We start from the raw sequence: 12,732 nt of genomic DNA on the forward strand, positions 1-12,732 counted from the left end.
ACCTAAGACAATCCTCCAGTCCAAATTGGATGTCTTTATCTTCTAGAACACTCTATTCTTTGCTTTCTGGGAAGTCAGCCAGACCATACCAGGCCTGCCAGCTGCCCTCCATTCTATCAGACCTGAGGGAGGCCAGAGTCAGTGACCTGTAAAGTCTCCTCCTCTTAGGGTCTGGGACTCTGCACCCTGAAAGAGCTAGTACAAAACAATGTTTCTTGGTTCACAACAGTTACAGTAGAGAGTCCTGTTTGTGGGAGGGTGCCCGTGTATCGTCTTCTCATTTCTCATCTTAGGCCTGACAAGTGGACATCATCACCCCACTTCCCATCTGAAGGAATTGAGACTCCGTCTAGGGGAGGTTGGACTGAAAGCAGAAGCAGTGGTAACCAGCGTGGGTGGAGTACATGAAGCTGACTTTTTAAGTCTCTTCTTTTCTGCTAGCAGCAAAATTTTGAGCAAACAACTTACCCCTGTTTGTGGGAAATAGCGAGATGGCCCCACAGGTAACACTGTATGACATAAACAGTTGACTGTTGGCAGCTGGTGATGGTGGCTATTATTTTTGCAGTATACTTCTTGCCCTGTCCTAAAGTCGGATGGAAAGCTGAGCCCTCTGTTTGCAGAGTCTGTGAACTTTCTGTGGAGTTATGCTCTTCTAATATGGGTGACTCTAACATGATAAGAATAGCCATGTATTGAGCATCAACACTCTGCTAGACATCATGCTGGCATTTTATAAATGATGCCATTTCAACCTCCCCAAAAGCCATCAGGTAGCCTCCACTGTTCTCTTTATTTCTAGACTTGGAAATTGAGTGGCAAGACATTATCTGACTCCAGATAGTAAGTGCAGAAGAAAACTTGGGTCTTTCCATTTTCTAGTGTCAAGATCAAACTGTGGACTTCTGTCCCAAATGCCACCCAGTGTATTTAGCCTCTGTACCCAACATCTCACTATGTTCCAGATAGACTCTGAAGTCATTGAGGGTTACCTCAGAGATGGGGTGCTCCTGAGTCCTGGGGAAGCCAAGCCAGGTTGACTTGATTCTGACGACATTGCAAGACCATGGCCTGTTTTCAAGCTAACTTGCTTCTTGGCATGTTCCAGATACTTGGCTGATAGGAATGCTTGAGAAGGTTCTGTCCTTCTGAACCTGGCATCGGGGAGACTTTTTTCTACTGAGCAGGTGTGCATGGGCCAGATTGGTGGAGGACTAATGACCACATCTCCAAACCCTGGAAGGTACCCATTTGTAAAAGAAGAAAGCAGATCACAAGCCATATGTTCAGTCTGGAGTACAAAGGCAAGAGCCAGGCAGTGTGGGGAGAGGAGATCCCATAGATTCACTGGGGACCCACTCTGGCACAGCATTTCCCAAATGAATAGCTTGGGGTGTGTGTGTCACAGTATCAGTTTTGGTATCAGAACACAAAAGGAATGCTCAGTTACTTAACAGGACTGCTCCAAACAGAATTTCTCCCTTGAGGGACAGAGTCTTGTCTGTTAGGCATCCTTTCCTTGTAGTAATTCAACAAAGACAGTGGCTACCAAGTGCCCTTAAGGTGATGATGCACCTCCGGGGAGGCCAGGGTCCTCTGAGCTAGCTGAGGTGTGGCTCCTGCCAGGGCTTCCAAAGCTCCAAGTTTAGCATGGACAGCCAGGCTTGGAAGCGAAAGTCTGCTCCATGTCAGAAGTGCCTTTGAAGCCTCGGCTTTCATCTCCTGGTTGCTCCGCCAACCAGAAGTGACAGGGAGGGATAAAATGCAATTTATTCACCAGTGCAAGAGGCTCATTTCCAAACACAATAGCTGTGTCAGGCAGCAGGCCGTCTTCAGGAAAGACAAAAAGGGGAAATAAAAGGAGAAAAAAAAAACCAAAGAAGAAAGAAAACTCAGTGGAAAAGCAAGGCATGGTGTTTGTGTGTGTGTGTGTGTGGGGGGTATTAGTGGGGGCGACCTGCTAGGAAGGTCTTGATTACTGGATTATGGGAGGAGTCAAGATCCAGAGAAAACTGTACTCAGGGCCTGTTTGAGACTAGAAAATGGCTGCCCCCTGTGGATGGTATTAGAAACACAACTGTGTTAGAAATAAGGTCATGGGTACTGGGCCAAGGATTTGAACATAAGGCAAAGGATAGAGGCTCCCTCCACAACTCCATCTGCTCTAGACAGTCCCTTTTCATATCCCAGCTGGATAGCAGAAGAGGCTCTGATGCAGGTCTGTGGGCATTTTCAGGCAATTCCCGTGAGGTTGAGAGAGTCTTCTGGAGCCACTCTTAGGATATCAGAGAGCCGTTACTTCCCCTTTCTGAGACCCTCAGCTCCTGTGCGAGAGAGAGAGAGAGAGAGAGAGAGAGAGAGAGAGAGAGAGAGAGAGAGAGAGAGAGAGAGAGAGAGAGAGAGAGAGAGAGAGAGAGAGAGAACAGTAGACCTACTGCAGCCTGTTAGGTTAGCAGGAAAAAAAAAACATATGGAAATTTCCATCATGGTGTTTAACATTCAAAAGGCATTCAAGACAAAAAAAAGGAAAAAAAAAGCACCCCAAAACCAACCAACCAACCAACCAAACAAAAACCATAGGAGATGCAACTCTGGATTGTTCTCTGGGCAAAATTTGAATTCACCCTACTGCTCTTCATTTTGGCTTCTAGAAGAAGCTCTCTCTGCTTCTCCTGCTCCTCCTGCACCTCGGGGATAACAACATCCACATTCCCCTCACAATGGGAGTATGCCAACTGAATTCATATTTGGACCAAACCCCACATGAAAATGAACATCGACCCAGAACCAAGCATCACCATCATAAAATGAACATCTGGAATTCAGGGATAAATCTGCAATGTTAGTGGCGATGATCAGACTTCCTTCTGCATCACTAATGGCTTTGGTTGTTAAGTTTCCAAAGTTTGGCATTGTCATTCAGCAGCAAGGAGCTGTCTGCTGCTGTCATAGTCCTCGAGCTGCTGATAGATGCTCATTTTCAACTGGTGTGAATGGGAGAGCAGAATATTTATCTAAGGATGTGCCTCATTTGTTCCCAGTGCTTTTTTCCTTTCATGCTCATATTTTTTATCATGTCTTGACAGAAAATAGTTTATCATGGATATTGTTACTTAGGATAGTTGAGGTTTTTTTTTCCTTCATTCATTTTTTCCTTGGAATCCTGAGATTGACATATTTCTCTTAATTCAAACTCAAAACTGTGAAGAATTTGTAAACGGGAAGGAGGGGCTCCTGGCCTAAATGGAATTTTAAAATGAAACACTAGCCACAAATTTTCAGTCATTTTGACTAAATTTTAAAACTGAAAATAATTCTACCAATCTAATCTCTATACTCAGCTTGTATTGATATTGAAACTTTTATAAATATTTCTTCATTCAAGATGGATAGAAGCATCTTCCTAAACCTATTTGAGCAATGCATGTTCAATCTCTTTTTCCATCTAACTCCTCAAAGGTTTGTAATCAATTTTTTTGCACCTAAAAGTAATAGCTTTCACAATGGTTGTGAACTGTTACGACATTTAACCTTGCAGTTATAAATGTATGTTTCTGGACAGACTGACAATATTTCAACATAGAAATCACATAGGAGAATTGGCATTACAACTCTCATATACGTGATTACCTCCATATTTACATTTCAAATGGAATGTTTAGATGGAAGCAAATCTTGATGCAATCCCTGTTTATATACCAGTGTTAGAATGCTGGATTTATACATTAGCAGTTTATATGGTCACAGTAGCTCTGCAAAGACTTCAGAATGAGATTGAAATGGGCTATGGACGTCATGCCTGTTCAATGCTGGAAGATTTGGGCCAGAGTCGGAGGTCATTGTCAGATAATATCCAACGTAGTATACCATGCTGATATCGCATCAGGACAACTGGCTTCCATTGACTCTGCATAGTCCATTGTCTTTTCAGCCTCTACAGTCATAATTTGTCTTGGGCTAGAGTTTCTTCTAACTTTCTTCAAATAAGTTGTGGTCACCCCATCCCCCAGGCTGTCATGACACCTATGATGGTCTTTCTAATAGGAAGGCCATCTATATTCCTTCACAGTCTGTTTATCATTATTAATTTCATAGAAGGTATCCTGGTCCAATGGTGCTTCTGTTGTGGCATTCATTTCTCTGTTTCTCTGTAGCACAACCTCCACCCCCAAACACCTTTGACCTCCACTATGTATCATAGTTGTTTTCATGGAAATAGGGCTAGAAGGACATCAGAGCAGAATAGGAAGTGCACATGGAAGATTGTGAGGGCATTTATAATCCACCTAATGGCAAAGGCACACAGAAAGGTCTATTGAGAAGTTTTCTTTGGCTGAGAGTCCATGGCAATTTTTAGAGTATATATATTGATAATTTCTAAAAATAGTTGGAATTAAACAAACAATCAATTTGCAGTGATTATCTGTTTTTATATGTCTTTATCTCCATCTTACTGGAGTTAAACTCTACCTCATTTTTTATTACTACTGGCAATTGAACCCAGGACTTTGTATGTGCTAAGCAAGTGCTCTACCACCGAGCTGCATCCCCAGATCCTATGTCCAACTCTTAAAGTAGAACCTGCTTGTTTCAGGAGGCTCATAAATGTGAGAAGAATGAAGGAGTGAAGGGTTATCAAAAGGAACAATTCCTCATGTGCACTATGCCTCTGGGGATGGAAACCCTCATCCAGTATAGCTTTCTGGGCACTGGATACAATTCTTCCCTAGAACCACCCCTTTACAATGGATCAGGAGCTCTGCAGATCTCCGTCACTGTGGCTAGACACAGAGGGAGGACACAGCCTTACTTCATGTGGCTCAGAGAGCAGGGGGTGCTACATCAGCCTGTGCCTGAACTGGTCCTGATTCTGTTTTCAATTGCTCAGTCTTAGTCCAGGATGCCACATGGCATAAGGCACAATAGTCTCTCACTACTCACTACACACTGAGATGGCCAGAGTCGAAGTCCTCTGCATCATGTAGGTGTTGCATATGATGGTTAGCATGTGAGGTCACAGAGGCCAGTAGGACCTGTCCCGCTCCACGAGTTCACTGTGAGTGGGCATAAATGTATGAGTCTCTCTCTTTTTCTCTCTTCATGCTTCCCACCCCTCCTGGCCTATTCTGTATCTCTCACAGTTGGCCACTCTACTGGACTATTCTATATTTGACTCTCCAAGCCTCATTAACTACAAAATCTCTAACTTTGCCACCAGACTGGTTCACAGGAGTTATTTTTCAGCTACAGTTATTCTTCCTTTTGAATATTAATTTCCTTTAACACTTGTCCTATTAATCACTTTAACAATGAAATTAAGACAATTATTTTAATGAGGTAATGGGTGATAAAGAGCAAATGATACACATTTATTACACAGTAGGCCAGAAAGACTTGATAAAAGCCAGCCTTGTCAAGAATATATTAGGTGCTCCAGGAGGGTCAGGCTGTGGACTGCTCTGTTTCACTGATTTAAATATGGCTAATCTGTCAGTGCAGCTACATTTATGCTTTCAGGCCCCATAAAGCAGAGTGCCAATCACTGAGAGTGATGGGTTATTATTTTTCTCTCTGAAACCTGGGGGTAGCATCTAATGGCTGCTGCCTTGGATACCAACTTCTCCTCTCCCTTTCCCTTTCCCTTTTCCCCTGTCTTTCTTCTCCACCATCTTGTTTCTCTTCATCCTTTTCTGTGTCCACAGCTTCTGGCTTTCTCCCCCACCTTTCCACTTATCTATTCTCTTCCTTGCTAGCAAGAGAGGCCTTATTCTTATGCAGTAGTGGGCTCTCCAGGCAAAGAGAGCAGGAGCCTCCCACTAAATCCCAGACAGTAGAACTGACTAGAGGACAAAGAAACCAGGTTCTGTTTGGTGTTTGTGAGCTTCAGTCACCAGTGACCAAAGCCAAGAGCTCTCACTCTCATCTTTTTTAGTCCTCTAAGATCTACCCTTCCCAGGAGTGGGGAACTGTGTTAAAATTCTTGTCACTGCAAAGTCTTGACTTGAGAGTGGGAGCAGGTTCTGTAACTCTCTTCTTAGACAAATGTCAAAAGATGTTGGTCAACAATCCAACTAATATTTGTACACCCATGTACAAAAGCAAAGAAGTGGAAATAGCCCAATATTCATCAACACTAAGAAACAAAAATGTTGTACACACATACAATGGACTTTTAGTCAACAAAAGTGACTTTCCAATATGTGCTACCACAAAGAACTCTGAAAGGATTATGCTTAATAAAATTATCATTAAATAATTTTACTTAATGAGGTACCTAGAACAGGCCAATTTAAAGACATAGAATACAAAAAACATAGAATATTGAAATATCATTTCCATATTTTCTCTCTATATATATGCATACACACACACTCACACACACACACACTCTCTCTGGAAAATAAAACTTACAGAATATAGAAAAAGCAATGGAGTTGCTTTTCATAAGAAATCCAAGAACTCCTTGTTCAATGCTGATGATATTTCCCTTTTTATTTCCTAAAACCATTACAGTTTTACATCTTATGTGTGAGTTTTTCTTAGTTAGGTTTTCTATTGCTGTGAAGAGACACCATGACCATGGCAACACTTATAAAGGAAAACATTTAATTGGAGCTGGCTTACAGTTTTAGAAGTTTAGTCCATTATCATCATGGTAGGTGATATACAGGCAGACATGGTGCTAGAGAAGGAGCCCAGAGTTCTACGTCTTGATCCACAGGCAGCAGAAGCAGCTGTGTGTCACACTGAGCAAAGCTTGGACGAAGGAGACTTCAAAGCCCACCCCCACAGTGACACACTTCCTCCAACAAGGCCACACCTACTCCAAATAGTGCCACCCCTATGTGGGCCATTTTCTTTCAAACCACCAGAGTCCACGGTCCATTTTCCATTAGCTCATTCAGAACTTGTGAGGTTTCCATTCAAGGATTTTATGTTCTTTGGTTGCTTGCTTTTGGGGTTTTGCCTAGAAGTGTTTAATTCCTCCAGCATTATTTGCCGAAAGGCCATCATCTCCCGTTGAACTGTGTCCGAGTTTCCCTAAAACTCAGTTGAAAACATTTGTGTGTTTCCATTCCCACATTGTTCCTTTCTGTCATAATACCAAAAAGCCTAATACCAAATGGCTTTGATAACATTAGATGAGTGATTACGTCTTAAAGCCTGGCAGACCAAGACTGCAGAGATGGTTCAGCAGTTAAGAACACTTACTGCTCTTGCAGAGAATCCAAACTGAGTTCCCAGAACCCTCAGTGGACAGCTCTCAGCCATCTGTAACTCTAGTTCCAGAGCATCCAACATCCACTCCTAGTCTCCTCTGCCCACCCACACATGCATACACACACACACACACACACACACACACACACACACACACACACACACACTAAATGAATAAATCTTTGGAGGCTGGAGAGATGGCTTAGTAGTTAAGAGTGCTTAGTGTTCTTGCAAAGGACCAGACCAGAGTTCAGTTTCTAGCAACTGCTTTATAGCTCCAGCTCCAGAAGATACAATGCCTCTTCTGACCTCTGTGGGCATTCACACAAATGTGTACAATCACACACACACACACACACACACACACACACACACACACACACACACACACAATCTAAAATAAAACAAAATATTACAAAATCATACATACTGTTTCTCCTACTTTATTCTTTTTTTCCAAAAATAATTTTAACTATTATAGCTTCTAGTTGGTGTGTGTGTGTGTGTGTGTGTGTGTGTGTGTGTACATAATCTTTTCAAGATTTTGAAAAGAGTTACATTAAACCTGTGCATTGGCTTAAAATTTATACAATCTCTATGGTATTTACCAATCCTTGAACACGCTCTGGTTATTTGCTTATTTATTCATTTAGGCATTTTTTTTCTGGTTTTCAGGAACTTGTAAGTTCTGTGAATGTTTTGTTAGGTTAACACTTACCCTTCCCTTTGTTGTTTTGAGTGATGTGGAATGGCTTTATATGTACATTTCTCTGTCCCTGTGTTCTCTGTTAGTATATAGAAATATAATTGATTTTTATACATTTGTCTTATACCCTGTAACATTACTGAACTGATTTATTAATTCTTGGAAAGTTTTATGGGTTCCTTGAGATTTTCTGTGTGGAGAAGCATGTCGTCTGCAAACTCAGACAATTTTATTTCTTCCTTTCTGTCCTGGATGTCTGGCATTTCTATTAAAACCTGGAAGTTTGGGATATTGTGAAAACTTGGGACATATTTAAACAGTGTGTGAGTTGGCTTCTTCTGACCCTGTTGGAGAAGGGCAGGTGTCGCCTCACAGCTGCCAGGTAAAAATGGAAGTTCAGTCACACTCCGGACACCCTGAAACCCAGCAGTCCCTCGCGGCTGCTGGATAGCTAGTGGTGGAGTCCCCTCTCCTTAGGTCTTTACTGGTGCTAGCTTAGCTGACATTACTCTTAGCATCACAGAAGCTGGCAGAGTGCTGACTCTCTGCTGGCCTCCTCTGCTATCACCCTCAAGCAGAAGGTGCATCTTCTCATCTAATCAGAAAGGGAGGCTCAAGTCCCTCTTCTCATCTAATCTCAGCTGAGGCTGTGCGGATGGGACAGGAAGGAAAGTGAGGCATGAAAACCTGTGTGCTATGCTGGTCCCTTTCTGACACCACTCAGTAGAGGCCCCTCTGTCATTTGCTCCCATGGGTGAGACTGGGGCCTCAGTTTCTCCTACTAAAGCAGAGCAGTTATCTAAATGTATCCTGTCTTGCTGGATTGCCTTGTCCTGCTTCTGGACTGGCAAGAGCAGGCCTTAGTAGAAGCATTTCTTGTTCCTTCTGCAATCATTAGCATCTCTTGGGCACCAGCTTCCTTAGATCCAAGCCTGAGATACATGAGGTAAATGCAAAACCCAATAACTTCACCTGTACATTGATCTGGGGTACCTGAGCGTTGCTTCAATTGTCATTATCTGGGGTTCATGGATTTCTCTTTTAGAGAACTTAGAACTGACCTCTAGAACTATAATGGGTTCGGCTGGCCCCAGAGTCTTCCTAGATTTTTTGGGGAGTGGAGGCGGTCATGTTCTCTGCCATATGTCATGCCAAAGCCTCCAGGAACACCCCAGGAAGGCCAATGACATTTGATTGCCCTCTACAGCTGAGATGGACCCTTCAGATGCTGACAGCTTATGGTTTAGACCATTTTCCTCAAGCAGCGATGTCAGCTCTTGAAAGGGCAACAGGGTGACCTAAATAATGTACACACAAACCTTATTGATACACAAGACAACAATACATCACAGCAAGCTGATTCCCCACTAAAGGGTGGGGGAAAGGCTTTAGAAGTTAAAAAGGTATTTAACTGAGATTTTAGAGCCAAGAAAGCAGAGGTAGGCAACTTGAGGGCGGAACTACACAAACCACCAGGGCTGTCTGGATCACACAGCCCTGCCTAAATGGTACCATTATTATTACTATCATTATTTTTATTATCATTTGCTAAATAGTTAGACTGCACAATGCTGAAATGTAACAAGCTGTTCAAATATGAAGCGCCTGCTCTGCTCTCAGACATGATACTGAAGTAGTATAAGTAGGTTCTAGGAAATTGGGAAGTAATGCTAGCCTGGAAGGCTTGTTGCTATCAGCTGTGAGAAGGACAGCAGTCCTCTGGCTTCTTGACCAGGGTAGGACACCTGGGTTTAGGTTGTATCTCTAAAGCAAATGCTTTATCTTTCTGTGTCCTCTACACAGTCTCCATGATCTACGCAGACACCTGTAGATTTGGCTTCCTTTGATAACTGAGTAAGAAGCTACACCTTTGCAGGTGTCAACCTAGACATCTATCCAACCCCTTGCAAGGACCTGCAAGGACACTTGGCTTCTGATACGGTTCTTCCTAAGGCCTTTTGCAAGTGCATCTTCTGGGACATGAGGGAGGACGCCAGCTGAGTCACATGTATGATGTCTTTAAGAGCAAGCACCGGGCAGGGATCCAGCACTCAGCAAACCTCCAGACAGGGTGTGTTGTCTCCAGTGGTGGGAGCCCAGCCATCTTTTCACTCCTCCCACACACCCCTTCCTCCTCCTTCCACTCATCTGGCCTCGTGCCCACCGCTGGCCCACTTCTCCTCCGTCTCACACACAGCAGGGATTCAGAGGCTCAAGCATTTTTCTTCCATGAAGGAAACAGCCCCCTCCAGTCTGACGCCTCCCTGGGTCGATAAGACTCAGGCTCAGCCAGCCCTGGAGTCAGCTTAAGAGGGGGGGGGGTGCATCTCTCTGCAGAGTCATTGGGGTGTGACCAGGCTCAGCCCTCCTCCCGCACTAAGAGAGGCAGGCTATCTCACTGGGACCACTATAATGTCCGTCTCTGACCAGGTCATCCAGTCTGTTCGTTAGCACCAGCCGTAAGCCACGGCTGCTTACATTCACTGAGGCTCTCAGTTTGCCAGGTACTAAAGCAACACTGTAAGCAGCACCTCGCTTAATCTTGATGAGAACTCTCTACGGTCGATACTACCAAGCCTCTACTCTATATGGCCAAGTTAATAACATCAGATGCTTAAATGATGTGCCAGGCACTGAGCTAAGCCTTCCATACCCACGGAATTTGCATACGTGGATTCAGCCATCCGGGGACTGGAAATACGAGAGGAAAATTGCATCTGCACGGAACATGCACAGATTTTTTTTTTATTCCCAAAATAATATACTATAACAACTATGTACATAGCATTTATACTGTATTAGGTATCCTAAGTAATCTAGAGAAGACTTAAGTATACAGGAGGGTATGTGCAGCTTATGTACAAGAGCTAAGCTGCTTTATATAAAGGACTTGAGCATCTAGGTATTTTGGTATCTGTGAGGGTCCTGGAACCAATTCCTCCTGTGTATCAGTAAGCTTAGACTCAGAGATCAGTGTCATGCCCAAGGTCACAACCCCAAGTGCATGTTAGGACACCAGGCTCTAGAGCCCACCCTTAAGCACTCTGCTCCATTGCTTCTCACTATTCCAGCAACGGAGATTCCCATAGTCACAACTGTTATAAATCAAATAAGAAACACACCCCATAGGCTCATGTGCTAGATACTGGGTCCTCACTTGCTGGAGCTACTTTGGAAGGTCTTGGAAGCATGAAGAGGTGGGACTAGCTGGGAGAAATAAGTCATGTAGATGAATTTCTAAATGGTCTTATTAAATAAAAAAAACATGGAGCCAAATATAGGGGTGAAAGCCTTAGAGAGATCAGGGAAATAGGGAAAGCCACCAGCCAACCCTACCTCACCAACTCTGCAGCTTCCAAATGCGAGCTCCTTCCTGTCTTACCCACACCTTTATTGCCTTGCTGTTCTGCCCTCTCATTGGCTATCTTAGTCCAGCTACCTCACTTCCTTGTCACTGTCTGTCTGTACAGACCTCCAGGTCTCTATGGTTGGTACTGGGATTAAAGGTGTTTGTCACCATGCTTGGCTCTGTTCCCTAGTATGTGGCCTTGAACACACAGAGACCCTGCCTGATAAGTGATCAGATTAAGGGTGTGTGCTGCCTGACTTTTTCTTTTTTTACTTAAAATGGCTGGCCTTTCCCCCCTGATCTCCATGCAAGCTTTATTAAAGCACAAATAAAATATCACCACATCTCAGCACAAACAAAATATCACCACAAAGTCACTGGGTGCATATCCCTGGGGACGGTATTTTGTTCTGGTCACTCTCTGGCTGTCTCTCTACTTCCTGCCCACCATGAGGTAAGTGGTTTCTGCCGAGTGTTCCTATTGCTCTACCATGGACCAAGAACCATATACCCAGTCACCAGAGACCGGGTCTTCTGAGACCAGGAACCAAAATAAATCCTTCCTCCCTTCAGGTGTTGCTGTTAGGATTCAGTCAAAATGACAGGAACATGAACTTCGGCACGTACCGCAGGTCCTGAATTTTGAGAAGTTCTGTGTTCTGGAGCCCTCCTTAGTCAGTGTTCTCCCACAGGCACGCTGCTGCTGTCTCCTTCCAGCACAGCCTAGAGATCAGCTCGAAAGTGTAGGCTTGAGGAGAACCACTTAACTCTGAGGTCTTTCCCAGCAGCCCTTGCATTCCCTCTAGATCTTGTGCTGAGAACAGACCCATGCAACCGTGCAAGCCAACCCAAGTTCACAAACAAATCCAGTGACAGGCAGAAAAAAAACCTGGAATTAATATTTGAAATCCTTTCCATAGCCCCCAAACCAACAACTGGATTACTGCGGGGAAATAAGATTTAATTCTCTTCCAAGCTCTGGCAGGCTTTCCAAGGGTCCTGTGCTGTCCTCCTCCCCCTCCCCCTTCCCACACCCTTATCTGCTCTCCCAGAAGACTGCATGGCTTTGAAGGCATGTCTGGATCGGTTCATGGGCACTAAGATAAAGACAGTCGGTGTCCCTGCCCAGAGAGACTGCCTGACAGTGTCAGAAACTCTCAAATATAACTCCAATTACCAAAATAAATGATTAGGGTGCTTTCTCTCTCCTGCTCTGAGCGCTCCATTAAGCAAATGAAATAGAAGCATTCACAGACACTCCCTTTTTCCTTTCCCTCTGCTGATTAACTGCATAATAAAAATGATATTAAGTAAACATAAATTTCCAAGAGACCCTTCTAAGTGACATACCATCATAAAGATCACAGTAAACAAGAGTCATATTTTTAGGTGACCTTGGTGTCCTATCTGACGACAACCCCCCCCCCCAAAAAAAAAGACACTCTCCTGTCGGAGC

At 43.8% G+C, this 12,732-nt stretch overlaps 1 long non-coding RNA gene across 1 annotated transcript in view; it reads right to left on the bottom strand.

Annotated features, from left to right (window-relative positions):
* Nucleotides 1-11,999, bottom strand: part of LOC119088412 — a 32,340-nt gene extending 20,341 nt beyond the window's left edge. Inside the window, exon 1 of the long non-coding RNA XR_005092083.1 lies at nucleotides 11,904-11,999. This is a non-coding gene — a long non-coding RNA (uncharacterized LOC119088412). The remainder of the gene's footprint in view (nucleotides 1-11,903) is intronic.
* Nucleotides 12,000-12,732: the final 733 nt, after the last annotated feature.

This window comes from Peromyscus leucopus, chromosome 7 (assembly GCF_004664715.2).
Source record: "Peromyscus leucopus breed LL Stock chromosome 7, UCI_PerLeu_2.1, whole genome shotgun sequence".
NCBI classification, from domain to species: domain Eukaryota; kingdom Metazoa; phylum Chordata; class Mammalia; order Rodentia; family Cricetidae; genus Peromyscus; species Peromyscus leucopus.